At 52.6% G+C, this 18,692-nt stretch overlaps 1 protein-coding gene and 1 pseudogene across 2 annotated transcripts in view; both read right to left on the reverse strand.

Moving 5' to 3' along the window:
- Positions 1–18,692, reverse strand: part of MAPK4 (mitogen-activated protein kinase 4) — a 149,378-nt gene that overhangs the window by 52,793 nt on the left and 77,893 nt on the right. The gene's annotated exons all lie outside the window — the stretch shown is intronic.
- LOC125082728 (uncharacterized) lies at positions 7,598–7,676 on the reverse strand (annotated as a pseudogene).

Consider the following 18,692-nt stretch of genomic DNA (forward strand, 5'->3'; position numbering starts at 1 on the left):
GTCTAGTGGTCCTTAACCGGGGATGGTGCTGCCCTGTCTGGTTAATTCGACTAGGAGTCACTACTGGCCTTGGAGAGGCAGGGCCAGATTGGCTAACCATCCTGCCAAGCGGTTCTGTCAGTGAGTAACTGACACGAACCCCCAAATGCCAGCACGTTCACTGTGAGACCATAATTCTGGTCCAAGTCCTCACTTTGAGACTTTGAGAGCACTGAGGTTCAGAGGAGGCTAGCTCAGTGCTTCTAGCATAAACAGGTTCATAAACATTTGATGAATCGAGAAATGACTACCATTCACTCTGAGGATTCCTTGCCAGTTAGGGACAGTGCTGGGACCACCCTCTGTGCCATATTCTGCGGCCCATGCAGTGATGTCCACCTGGACACCTAATTCAAGGGAACCAAAGAATCACCCCAGTCCCGCATTCTGTTCTCCTCACTCCCTGTGCATTTGATAACAGAAACCAAACTGGAGCTGCTTTCACTCTCTATCCATATGCCTGGTCCAGTTCCCAAGGGCACAGCAAACAGGCAATTACATATTTTGCTTTATGAGAAGAGATGCTTAAGTCTTCTTCCCTTGCCAGCTCCCACTGGGTTGTAAACAGACAGGACTGAGCACCTAAGCAGGGAGGGGATGACATCACCAGCAAATGAGAGCAGGATTTGTTCCAGATCAGCTGCAATGCAGATAATCTGTGAATAATTAAGACGTGCTTTATTTATTTTTAAAACTCTTTCCTCTTCCTCTCACATGGGGCAGGGACCACCTACCCTGGGCGTGCGTGGGCACACATGTGTGCACACGTGTGTGTGTGTGTGTGTGCCAGTGGTCTCCCTGATGAGCTATCAGCTCCAGCGGGCAAGGACCGTGTCCCCTTGGGAAGACTTGCTTCCAGCCACTCGGCCTTTCAGCCTCTAAGTACACTCTTTCAATTCCTGCCTTCCTTCTTTGCCTGTACCTTCCCGGTTCCCGAAATGTCCTCCTGCTTCCTCCCCACTTGCTGAAATCCTACCCATCACTCAGAATCCAGATGGCATCTCACTTCCACTCCAGAGTTCCCATTCCTGGAGTGTCCCCAGTGACATTTTCCCTGTTCTCCACTCCCGCAGTGTTTGTGCGTGACATTTACCATATATGAATCTGGGCTGCTAGGTAGCTTTTTATCCATGACCATCTCCCAGCTAGACTTCAAGCTCCTCGGGTTCCGGCACAAAGCTGCCCTTGGACAATGACTGTGGCTTGGGAGTGTCTGAGAACATCCGTCCGTTATCGCTACAAAGTGGTCATGCCCACATTTCCTGCATGGTCAGCCTCCCCTCCCTGTGTCTGCTGCCTCAATACAACTTGCTCCAGAAGGTTCTTCTCACGACAAGCCCCAACCACCCAGATACACTGCCACCCTCTTGGGAGCACCTTCTGCTCCAGAATTCCAGCACTAAGCAGGCAGCCCTTGACCGGCCGTTTCTCTGTTCCCATGTGAGTTTACTGTTGCTCATCCCTTCTCAGTCCTTTTTACTTTCTCAGTTTCTAGAATTCCTCTATAATTTCCCGGGTAAACCTTCTGCCTTTCTCCACAGGTGGGCTGATTACAAAACACCGAGTCCCTAAGACGTCTTGGATTAGTGGTTCATTGTTTGTGTGACACACCAGGGGGCGTGGGCCCACGGGTCCTGGAGAGGGGCAGACCCAGCATCTGGAGATGTGCCCACCTGGGCAGAGGAGTGATTCTGGCAACTTCTTAGGGCAAAGCACAGCCATTCTCCGTTTGAATTTGGTGGCTCAGAGCTGCTCTGAATCAGGTGTGCTTCCAACCAGGGAGTTGGCATTCACCTTGAAGGAAGGAAAGGTCATGGGTTCAGCTGTGCTCGAATGACAATGAGCAAGAACACGTGTAACTCCTGCAAGGGCAGCCCGGGCTCCGGTGATTCATGGTGAATGTCGTCATAAAATTCAGGAGTAGAAATATCTATCCCCAGGACTGGATGGAGCTAGCAACGGAGCTTCATCTCTCCACTGATTTCTCCTGGACTCTCCTGCAATACCTTATTTTGAGGCCAATTAATGATCCTCTTACGCATCCAGCTTTCTAACATGTGGAGGCAAACCAGAGACGAGATGGTGTGTGCCAACTGTCCCTTGCTGGGTTTCCTGGGGATCTGGTTTACAAAGCGGCTTTGGAAAGTCTAAATTTAGACTCCATTCTGCCTGTTCAGATCCTCCCAAGCCTCATGCTACCATCAACTTTCAGAAGGAACGGTGGATGGCCCCTGATGAGGTGCTGATATTTCACAGACAGAGCTTTCTTTTCTCTGCTGAGCACCCAAAAACTTGCAGGAAATCCTTTTCAGGCAAGGCTAATGTTTACAGTTGAACAGGCTGCGCACTGCAAAAATTCTAGGTGGCACCATTCACGTTAGAGTCAAGTCTGTCTGACTCTAAGGTTCGTGACCCTAATCACTATAGCCCATGTGAACGAAGTCCTCTAGACCAGAGATCAGCAAATTTTTTCTGTAAAGGGCAAGAGGATAAACACCTAAAGCTTTGCAGGACAGACCTTCCCATGTTGCAACTACTCCAGCCTTGCTTTCCAGCACAAAAGCAGACACAGATAATACCCAAAAGAAGGGCATGGCCGCATTTAAAAATTGTTTTTTAATTTAAATTTTTTATTAATTTTTTAGTTTTATTAATTATTTTAATTATTTTATTAATTATTTTAAGTTTTATTAATTTAAATTTAATAAAATTTGTTTATTTACAAAAAGAGGTGGGAGACTGAATTTGGTGAGGAGGCTGCAGTTTGTCGCCCCTGTTCTAGACGGTGTAGGAACATTCTCTAGCTTGTTCCCGACGTGGCACTGAAGTGTGCTATGACTCAGACCTTTCCCGCTCCCCGTGCATGGTCTCCTTCCTTCTGGCCTCAGTCCTCCAGCTGCCTCTCACGGTGGCCCAGCCTCAGGCCTGCGTGCCCTCCCAGGGAGCTACCCTGGGCTGAGTTGAGCTCATCTGCAGGTTTCCTGGCCTCAGGGCCCACAGGCTACCCTCTGTCTCTGTGATTCTCGGGTACTGCTGACCGCCTCACTCCTACTCAGCTGGCCTTTACCAGAGGCTATCTGGAGAGGCAGAGAAGGTGAGGTGATGAAGACAGGGTAGCCGCCCAGACTGAGAGGTCACCATGGGCCAGGAGCTGCGCCTGAGGATTTCGGTTTGTGTCATGCTCCCATGAAGACCCCAGAGGGAAGTGACTTGCCCAAAGTCACCCCACTAGCAGTCGACGTCTCCAGAGGTGACCTCTCAGCACAGTTAACACATGATCTGAGCCCAAGTGAGTGACCCTCACCATGAGCCACCTAGGGCCCATGTGACTTCCGAGGCCCAAGGAAGGGAAAATTGGGGGATAGGCACACCTGTGGCACTTCCCAAAGGAAAGCAGCCCCAGTGTGGAGACCTCGATTCCCTGCCCACTTTATGGAAACAGAAACTGAGAAACAGAACATTAAAATGAGATTAAGAGTTAAGAAAAAAACCAAAACCAAAACCAAAAACTGCAAGCTTAAACCACCATCACACTCCCTTCCAACCAGTTCTTGACCTCTTCTCTCACGTAAGCCTCAGGTACACCAGAGCCCGGGCTGCAGAGACCGGCCATCCCAGGCGTGAACGGAGCTGAGTGTTCTCCCAGCTCCCTGACCTCACAAGGTCCTGGTGCTGACATGGGCCACCAACCAGGAACCATTCCCACTTCCTCCGGGAGAACAAAAACAGGTCTGGGTGAGCCAACAAGCAGCTGAGCCCGACCAGGGATGACCCACGATGGTTCCGACCCAGGGTTTCTCAGCCTTGATGTGACTGACACCGTGAGCCTGGTCATTCTCAGCTGGGGAGCTGACCTATGCACTCTGGGATTTTGGCAGTGCCCCTACATGACAGAGCACCCCTGAGTTGTGACAACCAAAAGGTCTTTAAACATTGAGACCGATCGCTGGTGGAGGAGGCACCCCATCGCTCCCAGCAGAGAACCACTGGTCTAAAGCCACCGTTTCTAGAACTGGAAAAGGGTTACTTGTTTTATGCAGCTGTACGGCGCGCTGTTGTCAACAGTTCAGGAACCCTGGTCTCTACTTACTAAATGTCAATAGCATTTCTGGTTCCTGTGACAGCCTCACACATTTCCAAAACCCCGTAAGGCAAGGGGATATCCCACACCAGCCCTGTTGAGGGCCTTGAGTGAAAGGCGCGGTAACCCAGCCCCTCCTTGGTAGCCACCGGCTTACGGGTTGGTTATATGATCCCGTTTAGAATGGTAAGTCTTAAAGGAAATCCCGCTGCGGGGGATGGTGCTCAGGAAAAGGCTTCCTTCCCAAGAAGAAACCACTCTGTCCCTGGACGGCTGTGGGAGAGAAAGTGCTGTTGGTGCTACTGCAATCACTTTGAAACCACACAGGGACAAGCCTGGGGACAAAGGCCAGCACAGGAGAGCTGGCAGATGGGCGGGGCGAGGGGGGCATGTGCTGACATTGCTGAGTGGCTGAGCCAAACCTGGAAATGCCCACCTCCAGTTTTCTCGCCCCGTGAGGCTGCTAGGCTCTATTTCTGTCTAAGACATTTTCACCGCCTTTTCCCCCTTTTATTTGAAGGGGACATGATGTGACAGTAACTTGCCAGGTACATGGTTGATGGGGGCGGGAGAGGAAGAGGTGCAGAGCGCAGGGCTCCTGACTTCCAGGAGCTTGTGGTCCTACTGAGAAAGAGGAACCAGAGCAGTAACAATTACAGAAACAATGAAGAGCCCTCAGCAGGTGTGGGAGTTAGGACGCGGCAGACAGAGGACGGACCAGTCCGAGCGGGGTGCCGAGGCTGCGGACAGCAGGTTCTGAGACGGCCCCCAATGACCCCCGCCTCCTGGCTTCAGGCCCTGTGTAATCCCCTCCTCGTAAGAGCGTGCTGGACTTCCTGACCGTCTTCTAAGGAACAGTGAGGCAGAAGTAATGAGATGTCCGCTCTCCGATGAGGTTATAAAGAGGCCATGGCTTTCCTCGTGGGTGATCACTCTCAGGGAAGCCAGGGGAGGCAGCCCTAGGGGATCATCCACTGAGTTCTTTTTCCTTTTCTTTAAGATTTTATTTACTTATGTGAGAGAGAGAGTAAGAGAATGAGTAGAAGGAGGGGCAGAGGGAGAAGCAGACTCCCTACAGAGCAGGGAGCCCAAAGTGGGACTCGATCTGGGGACCCTGGGATCGTGACCTGAGCCAAAAGGCAGACGCTTAACCGACTGAGCCACCCAGGCGCCCTCCGCATGAGTTCTTGCAAGGAGGCCTTCGGATGCCCCCTGGCCACCACAGGGGCAATCTTAGAAGCAGACCTTCCCTGAGGTGAGCTGTGAGAAGAAAAAAAAGCCCTGGCCACAGCCTGATGAATTCTCGAAAGAGATTTAATGTTACAAGCACCCACTAAGCTGTGCCCAGTGTCCTGACCACAGAAACCATGTGACAATAAATGCTGCTCAAGTGCCTGAATTTTCAGATGTTGTTCTACAGTGACAAACCACCGATGCCTCAGAAGGGACTTGGAGACCTGCAGCTCTTGATGTTTCCAAGACAAAGAAGATGCAACGCCGGCCTCTGACTTTGAGAATTCTTGGGCCAGGGGTCCTGGCTCGGATTTCATCATATTCCAGAGCCCGACAGAGCCTGGGGTTGGGCAGGGGGTGGGGGGGGACGACACGTCACCTCTCTTGTTTCACTGATAGAGCCCTAGTGTCTCGTCCTGGGTCCCACATAGAGTAGGGACTCAAGAAACTGATACCCAATGACACAGGAAAGCCTACATGCTTGCAGGAAGAGTTTGGTTATGACCAAATATAACCCGAATGGGAAGAGAAATCGAAAATGGGTCCCTGAAGCCCAGATCAGAAAGCTTTTGGAATCCCTCCAGGGAGAGCAGGAGGTAAAGGTGGGGGTTCAAGCAGGATGTCACAGGGACCCCAAAAGAGCATAGTGACTGGAAGGCCCTTCCTCACCAAGGAAGGAAGGGCTGGTCCTGAGGCAGTTAGCACTGTGTCATCTCTGATTCTGAGCTCAGATGGGTCTTACCCCAGCGGCAACAGCAGCGATGCTCCAGGACTTGGGAGAGACAGCTCTTCCTGGCCTTCTGGGCTTCGAAATGAAGTCCCATGCCCTCCAGCCGCCCTCCAGCCGCCCTCCAGCCGCCCTCCAGCCGGGAGGTGAGGCAGCTGGGGGAGTTTATGCGAAGTGAGCTGCCGTGCTGGAAGGAAAGGCCTCTCCTCGCTGTGGAAGCCCAGGTGCACGGGCAGACAGCTGCTGCAAATGTTGGCCAGCAATGCCAACTCAGGCCACATTTCCTATCCCGTGCCTCTCCCGTGACCAGCACCACTGCCGACCGAGGGCCTGCCTGGGACGTCCCTCTGCACACCAGCCGGCAGGACAGCTGCCAGCCAAGCCAAACACATCCCTATAAATACATCTCAGGCAGGGGAGCAGGCCCCGGTGAGCATCCTCCCCTGGGGTGTGCAAAGGTCTGAATGTTCCTGGAGGCGGTGATGCCACCCACCATGGCTTGCTTCCCTTATAAGGTTTCCTCGAGAACACACGGGGCGGGGGGACGCGGAGTAAGAAACAGGAGGGGAACCTGTTTTGTCTTCCTCTCTCTGAGAGGGAGCAAGAGGAGAGCTACTAAGGGCAGGAAGAGAAAAGTTAGCAGAGGGAACGTCAGACCTTGGGGTTGTCACCTCCTCCCCCAAGTGCAGCGTGCAGGAGTGTGCAGTTCGGTCTTTGCTCTGCCTTTTCTCTTGAAAATTACATAAGCAGCCAGGCAGAACAAAGACTTCGCAGGCCTCCCAGCGGCGCAGAGAGAATTCCCGCAGCCTCACTGGAGCGCCACGCCCACATCAGTGCAAAGCTGGAGAGGGGGACAGGGTTGAGTCCCCACATGTGAAGTGTGGGTGCTGGTCCCCAGGGGGGCGGCCGTGGCTGCGGAGGCTGGGAGTCTGACTTCAGGATGGATCACACGTGTCTGTGCCACCAAAGAATCCTTCTGGGTTTAGACAACTCCTTCACTTGACCTTTGTCGATGCAAGGGGAAACTTCTTAGTTGTTCTTTTTTTTTTTTTTTTTAATTTTTTTAAGGAAAGAAATCTGGGATAGCTGAAGACTTCTTTCAAAATCTAAATCAGGGCAGTTATGATTTCAGTGGCTAAATAAGGTGAGGCCCCCATTTGGGGCCTGCTCTGTTCTAAAGGGCAGACATTTCAGCCAGGGGTAAGCATCTCAAAAGCGGCGTCTGCATCTTTAATTTCTGCTGTATTTGCTTCAGCACCTGCTGCATGACGCCCATAGATGAACTGTGCCTTCCCTGACTTTGGAGATTACTCTCTGTGAGGCAAGATTTAATAAGCCATCGAGGGAAAGCACAAAGCTGCTCGTCCCGGAGGAAGTCCTTGTTCAGACCTCACCTTTCCTACCAAACTTCTGGACCCATACGTGGGACTACTTACTCCCTGCCCGCAGGGGGCGCCCATGGCAGTGTGGGGAAGATCCCTGGTTTGTAGCTACGGGATTCAGCATTAAGTTGTGTTGCTTTTAATTAGCAGTAATCAGCAATAATCGCGCCTCGGATAAACCTCATTGGCTAAGATACTGCCACTGCACAAAGCTAAGTTGTGTTGCTTTTAGACCAGAAATGGCAAACAGGTATCAGACGTATTACTATCAACCCACCTTGCGCCTATGGCAGCTGCTGGCAATCGGTGATCACCTTCTCCTTCCTGATGAGCCAGGGACACCAGCTCCCCTGAGAGCCTCTGCCGACCGCCTGGAGCTGGCTGTCAGAGCAGAGCTTGTAGGCATCCACCGCCCACGCGGCTCTCTCTGGCCTCTCACCGCCAATGCCCAGCTTCGGTCCCTCTCTTCCCCTGGCTAATTCTGACTCATCCTGTAGGTCTAAATCTAAATGTCCCTTCATCCAGAAAGCCTTCCCTGATGCTCCTTTCCCTCCCAGACCAGCCTATGTATCAGGCTGCGTCCCCTGGTTCTGTCCTCACGTCACTCTTCTCCTGTTCTGTTTCTGCTTTAATTGCTTGTCTTCTGTGTCTGCCCGGAAGCTCGGTGAGGGCAGGGACTCCATCCTCCGCATTGCCACAGCCCCAGTGCCCCACTCCTAACCGGCTCGGTGACGAATCATAACATTCGGGCAGCACAAAGGCACCCCGAGACCTCCCTTGCTCCACATCATTTATAAATGCAGATTTGTAATACTCACGCCTCCCTCCCCCTGAGAGACGCCAACCAGATGGGAGGATTTCACGTCTTGTCCGATTCGAATCCTGCATTCAGTCCCTTTAAATCTGACAGAGTTCTTAACTTCTCACCCAGTCCCCTGGCCCGCTACCCAGCAAATGTGTGCACACGCTACCTCCTATTAGTCCCATGGAGGCTAATCATTCCCAGGGCTTGTGCTCACGGGGACAGAGAAAATCATTCGTAGAGCAGAAAAAAGTTCCCTCTCCTGGCGACTGCATCTCCCTGTTCACAAGCGGCAGAAGACATATTTTGATGGATCAGGGGACCCCAACAATCCCCGGACCACTCGGGGCTGTCACAGCCGAGGAGAAAAGTCACGGGACCCGAGTTCGAGTCCTGCGGCTGCCTGCGAGCAATCCAGGAGGAGTGTCAAGTATGTGAAGTGGGAACAACCCCACTGCCCCACGTCCTCATGGGGATAAGGACAAACAGAGGCCGGTGAGCCAAACACACTTTCAAAAGTAGAAACCATATACTGGAGGGAAGTCGTAACTTCTTAACTTCCACAGGGACACTGGCTGGGTTCCAGGGGGTTTGAGACGTGACCCTTTCTCATTCCTCGGGCTTGTCCCTTCACGTTCTTCCAAGAGGGAGTGGCCTCCGCGTGGGGAGAGACACTGGCCCACCAGCTACTGCACATGTTTTAAGTCTTGGTGTTTCGGTTTTTGTCAGAGGCAAGTGGCAGGGAACTTTGGGCTAAATTATTTCTATCTTCCCTTATGACCCAGCACACACTGCCACATTCAGCCCCGAATGGGGTGTCTAGCAATGGATCTAAAATGAATCACAAAAAAAAAAAAAAAAAAAAAATCACAGACGTAGACTGAATACATCCTCCCGCCACCCCTCCACCCCCACCAATCCAGGTGTGGAAATCCTAATCCCCAGTGGGATGGTATTATGAGGCGGGGTCTTCAGGAGGTGATTACATCATAAGGATGGAGCCTTCACAAATGGTATTAGGGCCCTTATGAAAGGAACCCCAGAGATCTCTCTTGTCCCTTCCACCATGGGAGGACACAGTGAGACGTCAGTGGTCCTTATCAGAACCCAACCACGCTGGCAGCCTGAGCCTGGACTTCCAGCCTCCATAACCACAAGAAATAAAGTTCTGTTATTTATGAGCCGCCCAGTCTGTGGTAGAAGAGCCCGAACTGACTGAGACACTCACAAAGTGCCTCACCAAGTTCATTACGGCAACAGCATCCACTCTGTTCTAACTGCCTGACCTCTGCTGCCAGGTGTCCAGTGCCCTCTCTTCTGCTCTCCTGGTGAAGTCCTCCTTCCCTCGAAGGTGAGCAGACCCTCCGAGTCAGAACCACCTGCCACAGAGATCCCATCGCAGGAACGGGCCCTCCTGGAGAAGCAGCACGTGCTGTTGGCTGCCTGCTTTAGGAGGGACCCCAGCGACAGTCACTGGTCTCTGAGAAAGAGTGAATCCCCTGCAAGCCTATACGAGATTCCACACACGGATAAGCCTCTCGGGTCTTAATGGCCAGGATCCCACGGAAGGCCATCCAACCCCACTGGACATGGAAAGGGGAAGATGGCAGTGATCAGCCTTCAGCTCCCTGGAGAAGGGGACAGAGGCTCCTCCTGCCTGGTGGGGAGAGGAGGAAGAACAGAGAAGAAAGCAAACAGAGGCAGGAGAGGAGGAGGAAGCTGGGAGGTGGGCAGTGGACTCAGGAATGCACCCCTCCCCCTCCCAGGGCTCCTAAACAAGACAAAAGAACGGGATCCCTGATGGTGACACCGGGCTTCCCACCAGCTGGCATGTGCATTCTTAGTTGCGTTTCACGTCATCTGGATAAAGGTGGCCATCCTCACCTCAAAGTGAGGCTCCGTGCCCACTCAGTCCACACTGACCGCAGCAGGAACCAAGACTCCCTCCCCTGCCACGTAAGAAAAGGGAGGCCCAGGGGCGCCTGGGTGGCTCAGTGGGTTAAGAGAGAGAGAGAGGGAAGCAGGCTCCCTGCTGAGCAGAGAGCCCGATGCGGGACTCGATCCCAGGACCCTGAGATCATGACCTGAGCCGAAGGCAGCGGCTTAACCCACTGAGCCACCCAGGCGCCCTGTATCTTTATTTTATTTAGCTTTTCTTACTGTGATTTTGTCCTGTTCTTTCAGGTGCCAGGTGCAGGAAGTTCTGTAAAATAATCTCATTCCACTAATCCAACTCTTTCCATTTTTTCCTGGTTCTTTGCAATACTACTCATATGCACACACACCTCTGGCACAGGTGTAATCAGTGTGAATTAAAGGTTAGTGCTAGGGGCGCCTGGGTGGGTTAAAGCCTCTGCCTTCGGCTCAGGTCATGATCTCAGGGTCCTGGGATCGAGTCCCGCATCGGGCTCTCTGCTCAGCAGGGAGCCTGCTTCCCTCTCTCTCTCTCTCTCTGCCTGCCTCTCTGTCTACTTGTGATCTCTCTCTGTCAAATAAATAAATAAAATCTTTAAAAAAAGAAAAAAAAAAGAAAACGGAGGCCCAGAAATGGGAAAGGACTCTTCAGCGGTTAGTCAGGGAGGCCTGCAGAGTGCTCCAGCAGCAGATTTTGGAAAGAGGTCCTTCCAGGCATGTCTTGGGCCTCAGAATGACCTTGTGAAGGTTTTTCCAGCCAAGATCCTTCTTCCCAAGAATGAGGAAGGGGATCCCGACCCAGCTGACAAAGAGCTCCACACAACGAAGAATGGCAAGCTGGGAAGGAGCAGCTCTTCCTCCTCCAATTAAGTATAATTAGTGTGTATCAGGGAAACAAAAGTCACATATGGACCATGTGGCAGCCGCTGTCAGCTCTCCAAACTGCAATCCTCCCCCTTCCCTGATAGCAGAGCTGGGAGCCAGGCCACCCTGCAGAGTAGGAGGAGGAGGGGATTGTGAATTGGTCCGTGTCCCCACTGAGGACGTGCTGGGCTGGTGCCTAGCATGGTGCCTGGCCTCCAGAGCCGCAAGCCCGTGTGTGGTCCTGAGGAGAGTTCCAGGGTCATTTTAGTCTGAGGACAGCTGGGCCCCCAGGGCCAGGAGCCAGAGATGCCTCTGTCCCTTCCGATATAACCAAGGCAGTGAACAATCACGGGGATGCGGACGCCTTATGCTCATAAGCATCTGTGAGAAACCGAGCACTCGGAACCCTGATGCTTCAAGGCAAGGTGTGGGCCTGAGTTGGGGGAACAGGTTTGAAGAGGAGGAACTAGGGAGAGAGAAAGAGAAGGACATCAGGGAGGAGGAATGAGAGAGAAAGGAGTGGAGTAAAGGGAAGAAAGAGGGACCCCATGTCCACTCCCAGAGGCAGTCACCTGCCTTCCTTCTCCATTGTTCGGCTGCTGTGAGCCCTTGGTACACGCGGACCCACCTCACCACCTGGGAGCCTTAGACACACACATCAATAAAGTCCTCAGCGTGGAAAATGCAGGAACCTTGACAACAGCGGCAGCATGACCAACACAACACCACGCGTTAGCTGGACAAATGTCATGCTGGTCGGCGGCCAAGAACTCCACAGCTCTCCCAGGTACAGGGAGTCCTGGGCCGAGAACTGGATTTTACCCGCACAGAGCAGTCAGCCAGAAACCCGACCAGGGCCGGCACTGTGGCCAACGCAGCGGGAGTGTGAGGTCAGCAATGCGCTGGACGGTGACGCACTCACACGTTCCTTTGCGGCCCCCTTCCCCTGCACACTGCAGATAAACGAACTTCAGGATTTATTGGGTTTTAAAAAGAAATAGCACAAACCAGGCTCTGTCTTCTTGTTGTGACCCAGAGCTCTCATGTGCTGGGAACAAGAGCGCAGTCAACGGGTCTCCTGGCCTGGAGAAGGTCTCGGTCACCAGCAGGCTCATATGCAGACCCAGCCTCCAAGGCACCCGCTAAGAGGGCCAAGTTGATAGGTATCACCTTCCCCCCAATGTCAAGGGGCCAGGGCAAACTGGGACTCAACGGAGAGGGAAGGCGGCTGACTTCAGCTACATCGTAGGCAGAGCTGCCCTCCAGAACATGAGCGGGGGAGGTAAAGTCTGGGTAGTAAGAACAGGTGGCTGAATCCGGACAAGGTGGGCTGGAGGAGCGGCCCCCTTCAGCACTGGTCCCTCTCACTTGGAGTGAGAGCAGGGAGGCGACTGCTCACCCTGGCGGTGGGAGGGGACAGAACCCCTACCTTCCAGGGAGAAACTTCTGGATGGGAAGAAGGGTGATTTTAAAGCAATGCTTTATTTTACCAATGACAGAGTTATTCTCTTTTTCCAAGCAGTGATGTAAATTGGTTTTAGTTTGAATCTGTTTCAACCACCTAAATTGCAAATTAGAAACCCAAATGTAGGCAGACAGTGGACTTGGGACAACTCAAGAGGCCCGGCCTCAGAAGGCCTGAAGAGAAAGACAACGCGGGTTTCAGCAGAATTGAGCCTGTTCTGGGCATCCAGAATGGAGGTGGGGGGTCTCGCCTAGCACCCCACACCCTGCCATCTGTTTAGTTTTATAACGCAAGTCTATTTCTTTGAAACCAACCAAAAAGCAGAAAAAACACTGACTTCAATAGTGAGCTCTATGACTCCTCTCCGACCCAACCCCAGAAAGGGACTGAGCGCCAGCTTCGACACAAGGCTCACCCGGGCTCCGAGGACCGCAGATCTGCTTTCATCTCTCCTGGGCTGCTGGAGAAAGTGGCTGGGAAAATCTCAGTGACCTTTCACCCCCTGTGGCTGTGGTCAAGATGCTCTCTCAGCCTGGATGTGCTCTTTGTCTCTCCAGCCACTTCCAAGGCTTCGCAAGGAGGCCACCTCCGGGGGAAGCGCAGTAAGGGCCATGACCGGGGGAAGGTGAGAAGGGAAGTGCTTCTCTGGGGTGGAGGGCCCTGTGGCAGCCCTCACGGAGTCCACTTCGAGGGAATAAGGAATGACATCCCGGCAGCTCCCAGCGGCTCTCCCTGCCACTCCCTGTGTGCCCTAGCCCCCATCCATCCTCTTTCTGCTTCTAATATTTCTAAAATACATCTGATCACTTTAGTCTCCTGGTGCCAAATACTTTTTAACAGCTCTACAATGCCCAGAGACTAAACCCTAGCACCTCACGCAGCCTCACATCAGACCCCATCTGTCTTCCCACTTCTGTCCAACTGCCTTCCATAAACCGCACCCCACACTGCAGCCTGGGGCGATCATCCCTGAGTCACCCCATCCCAGGCACATGCGGCCCATCTGCTGATGACACGCTATCGTCATTGTGTTCCCGGAACAACCCTACACGTGCCCAAATGTCACCCCGCCCCCTCGTTGTGAACTTCTCCTTCTCGGAGCTCAGGGAGCACAAAGCATCTGCCTCCAACAGTTGTCTCGTGAGCTTCTACTGTCTGGGAGTCTTCCTTCCCACTGGACTGGGAATCCCGGGGGCAAGAGCCCCGTGTTTGGGTCCCCCAGATACTCCCTGCCCTGTTCGGGTCCTGGCTTACAGTGGGTGCTAAGGAAGTTGATGAACCAGCAAGGAGACGATGGATGGGAACGGGGCTAGGGACCTGACAGTGGAGAACGCAAGAGGTGCTTGGCAGAAGTGGTCCATAAAGGCACATGTCCCTGGAGAGTGTGACCTGCTGGTGGAAAGACGGCCAGCTCCCTGAGACCCGAGCAGGTGTTTACGCGGAATGATGCAAGCTCTGTACGCCAGCCTGGGCAACCAGACTGCGGTGGGGCAGCGCCCAGGACTGTGGCAAGGGTGCAGACATGGCGAGGTCGGGGGCTGCTGAGCAGAGGTGCAGAGAGCAAGCAGATCTAGGAGTGTTGGAGAGAGTCCAGCAGAGCTGAGAGAAAGTGGATCAGAGAAGGGATTTGCAGTAGAATCCCGGTGACTGCACATTCCCCTGGGCCTCACCCAAGACAGGGCATCGACACGGTGGGAACAGCCTAGCTGCGGCAAACATAAACCCCGAGAGGGACTGCACACCGTTCCCTCTGGCATTCCTGTCTTTTGCTTCTTTTCCCAGGTTTCAGATCACCACTGACAAACTCGGGATGCTAAATACGGGTTGTTTATTGAAACTGGCTACAGGCGACCTTCTCAGGTTCACTTGCCTACTTCCCCACAGCAAAAAGACGGTGCAGCTGAGACATCTCCTTATAAACCGTTTTGCCGGATTCTTCCGGAAGCCTCAGCTGCTGTGGACGGCTCTTCTGCTGTTTGGTCGCCCCACGGACAGCAATAAAATCAAGATGAAAACTCATTTGCAAAGCAACTTCCCACTGCCCAAAGCATCTGCATGCAGTGTTATTTAATACTTTCATGTAATATTTATTGAGCCTCGCTATGTACCAGGCGGGGGGGGGGGGGCCCACGGGGGGGGGACCCCCCTGCAACTCACAGTCCAGGGGCAGAGGCGCAGAGGGGGCACAAACAATGGCACAAATCACGCCTGTGTGCGATCGGCAACAGTGAGAAACTTGTGACGGGAAAGTGCAGGACGCCAGGAGCCAGGGGGACGAGGAAGACAATTACGTTGGGGAAGTGATGTATACGTTGAGACCTGCAGCTCCCCAGGAGGTGGAGTGGGGAGATGCTGAGAACTTCGGGTGGCGGTGGCGTCAGAGCCATGAAGAGCCTTGAGAGGTGTGATGCTGGAGGGAAAGAGACGGTTGGGGTCGGGGAGGAGGGATCTGCTGGCCCCCAGGAGGCGTGGGGGTGGACGAGGAGGCTGACTGTGCCCTGAGGAAGCAGCTCTGGGTCTGAAGCAGCTGCACTCCCAGGAGGGAGGCCCCCTGCAGGTGCTCTGACAACCCACACACAAACCCGCAACCCCCCCACCCCACCCCAACTCGGTTCCACCTTGTCTCTGCTCCATTGCTCTAAGCTGGGCGGGGCCCAGGCCTGGTTGAGGCGGCGGCCCACCCTGCTCTGGTCCATGCTCCCAGGGGGACCCCTCCCTCTGGCCAGCCAGCTCCAGGTGTGCTGCCTGGGGCAGAGGACCCAGGTGCATAGCAGAGCAAGGCGCTCTCGCCATCAGCAAACAGCCAAGGGTAAACGATCCTTGCAGTCCTCTCATCAATTTTTTATGAAGAGCCTCGTGAGATTTGCTGGAAACTCCCGGGATGAGGCGGGGTCTCCCACTGAGGGAGGCTTCTGGGACCGCCCTGCCCTTGGTCGGAGGAAGGAGATCTCGGGGAGAAGGAGCTGGTGAGGCGCTGTGGAGTGGGGAAACTCTGGCTGACGAAAAGAACTCTGGGTTTGCATCTGACCTCTGCCACTTACACAGATGGGACCCTGAGTCTGTCTCCTCCTCTGTTAACCGGAATATTCTGCCTCCCCTTTTTATCTCACAGAGTGTTTTGAGAGAAATAAAACCAACAGCCCTGAAGGCAGTGTGGAAGGTAAAGAAGAGCCCAGGAGGGACTGCTGAAATCATCATCACAGATGTTAGCGCTTCCCGAATAACAGCAACCCTATCCCGAATAACAGCAACCCTAACAATCACAGTAACTAGTGACAGCGCTACACAGTAACAACAGGTGACAATGTGCCTTATGTCGTTTAACTTCACTGTTAATGTGACACTCCTAGGAACGCAGGGGTGTGGCGCATCTTACAAACCAAGAACAGACTCGTAGTGGAGGAACCCGGCCAAGCGTACCCCGCCGGAAGCGGCAGGGCTGGGCTTCACATCCCAGCAGCGTGCCCCTGGACGCCACACGCTCTGACCATTAGGCAATGCTGCCCGAGGGAACACCCACCACCCCTGCTGGAGCTGTCCCAGCAATCAGACTATGGGGCTGGTGTGCCAAGTGACACCAGTCAGTTGCCATTAGCTTGCCCTATGCCCCTTGACAAGGGATTGCCTTGGTCCTCCTTCTGCTTCCTTTCGGGACCAGGGACAGCAATCGTGACTACTTGTTCCTTTTCTTTCTCTGCAGTGTCCTCTCGTCTTTTCAGACACTCATACTCTTCCCCATTAGTGCCTAGATAAGGGCTTGAGGCCAGCCGGGTTCCCTCACCCTGGAGATCTGTGTTTTAAGCCTTGTCTCTGACCATGGAATATGAACTTGGGCCCTGGCTGGGGAAGGTTGGGAATCACCCTGGCTATTTGGGGGAAGAGTTCCTGGCACCTCAAAAACAACATCATGGAGGTCATTTCCTGGGCGGCCAAGAAAAAGGAGAAGAGATGGTCAAGGGGCCCTTCCAAGCACTAGGGGAGAGGACCCCGCCCCCCAAACCGCTGCTGTCTGTTCTCCCTGCTCCCGAGTCTTTTGTTTGCATGACTGAACAAGTTTGGGGCCCTCTGGATACCAATGACAACCGTGACTTTGTTCCCAGCCGTCTAGCTGGCGGATCCTAGCTGCCGAGCGGTTCCAAGCTGGTGATTACCTTCCCTTCTCCCACCTCGTCAATCCCCCACCACACCAGCTGACAGCGGCTCTCCTCTTCTCCCTCAACCTCCTCAGGTGGGATTTACAGTGAGAGGGTTACCAAGGCAACCAAATGTGCATGTGGCTTTACACTATCCTATTCTGGTCTTCCCTCCACTCCAGTGCAAAGTTATCTGAGCGAGATCTCCTGTCCAGTGCAGAAATCCCAAAGCTTCTGGCACTCAGGTCCTGCTGGAGGCAGCTGCAGAGACAGAGGGAGGCAACTGAGATGTGGACCAAGCAGGAATACACATCCCCTCCCACTCAGAGGGCATTAAAATGACAGTAAGGGGGTCTTCAAATCAACATGAACCCATACCAATGAAGGGAATACCAAGGAAGCAACTGGAAGACATTTCTGAAAGGTTGGGAATTTGGAAGTCTCAGCCCAGAAAGCAGTTGGGCGGGGGTGGGGGTGGTGGGGGGAAGCAGGGAGGGGCAAGTAAGGAGGAGAGGCCCCAGGTTGTGGATCAACAAGCCAGGTGGAAGGGACCCAAACTGTGGAATTGACTGAAAGTTTACATAAGAAATGGGAGCGTGTCTGCGTGTGGAAAAGCGGGCAGATCCTGCCTCCTTCCCCTTCCTCTTCCTTAACCATATGTGCTTCAGCCCCCAAATCTAAGCCCCCAGTTCTGAGGGGACCCTGTGGAGGTGCAATGGAGAATAAGGGATGGGATGAGTTCGTGAGGACACATTTTTGGTTTGGTTTGGTGTTGGTTTGTTTGTTTTTACAAATTCATAATGTAAATGCTATTTACTGGTTTTCAACTTTTAGAATCAATCTACAAGTAAACATGCCACAAACACGACAGATGTCCTCAACGTGGAGACAGAAAAGATTGAGGAGAAACGCTGTTGGACAGGTGGAAGGGGAGAAGGAAGGAAGGAGAAGAAAGAGCATATTCTTATGCTATATTGAGAGATCCTGCTGAAAGCAATGGAAAGAGAAATGATAGGTAATGACTATAAGCTTGAAGTTAAAGGATAATAAATATGAGCTCTTTAAAAAATGATGATTACTATTAAAATCAAATAAAGATGCTGACCACGATGCTTCTTTCTAATGAGGAAGACATTATGGGTTCATCAACAAAATAAATGTGTAACATAATATCAGATTGTTTAACGGGCAGGCAAGCAGATTTGCCTGCCCTACTTCATTACTCCTTTCTCTTTGTCTATTTTTTAAAGAATTTTATTTATTTATTTGACACAGAGAGAGACCACAAGTAGCCAGAGAAGCAGGCAGAGAGAGAGAGGAGGAAGCAGGTCCCTGCCGAGCAGACAGCCCGACATGGGGCTCGATCCCAGGACCCTAAGACTATGACCTGAATGGAAGGCAGAAGCCCAACCCACTGAGCCACCCAGGCATGAAAATGAGCCACAAAGACAACAATAAACCACCCCAAAAGTGGGTGAAGTATTTTATTTAGAGATTCGTAACTAACCAACATTAATAACTAAAAAGAGAAATGTTTGAAAGTTTGGGGTCAGGAATGACATAGAAGATGACAGCTTTTCATTATAAGCCTCTTTTAAACTTTCTTAAAAAAACAAGCAACAAAAAACCATGGCTTGCATTGATTAAAAGTAGAAAGACCAGGGACTCATCTACTTATTTGCAGCCCCATGGTTCCCAGAGCAAAGAATGCTCCAGAGATGCTGGGAAGGACCCAGTCTCAAGTCTTGCTGTTGGAAAAGAAAGAAGGCACCTCTGTGACAGCAGCCTGGGAACCAGCTTTGGCGAGTCTGTACCCCTTGCCAGTGACTGGGCTTTTCCCTCGCCACCCACCCCTTTGTCATCCTCCCCTTCTTTACATGCTCTTGACATTTTAACCCACTGATTTTCAAACTCAGGCGCACATCAGAACCCATTTAAAGTCCTGAAGCCTCATGAGAATATGATAACCAATAGACTGGGCGAAAGTATTTGCAGAAGAGATATTGATAAATGACCTGATTCAAAAATGGGCCAAAGACTTTAACAGACACC

This window comes from Lutra lutra, chromosome 12, assembly GCF_902655055.1.
Source record: "Lutra lutra chromosome 12, mLutLut1.2, whole genome shotgun sequence".
Taxonomy (NCBI): Eukaryota; Metazoa; Chordata; class Mammalia; order Carnivora; family Mustelidae; genus Lutra; species Lutra lutra.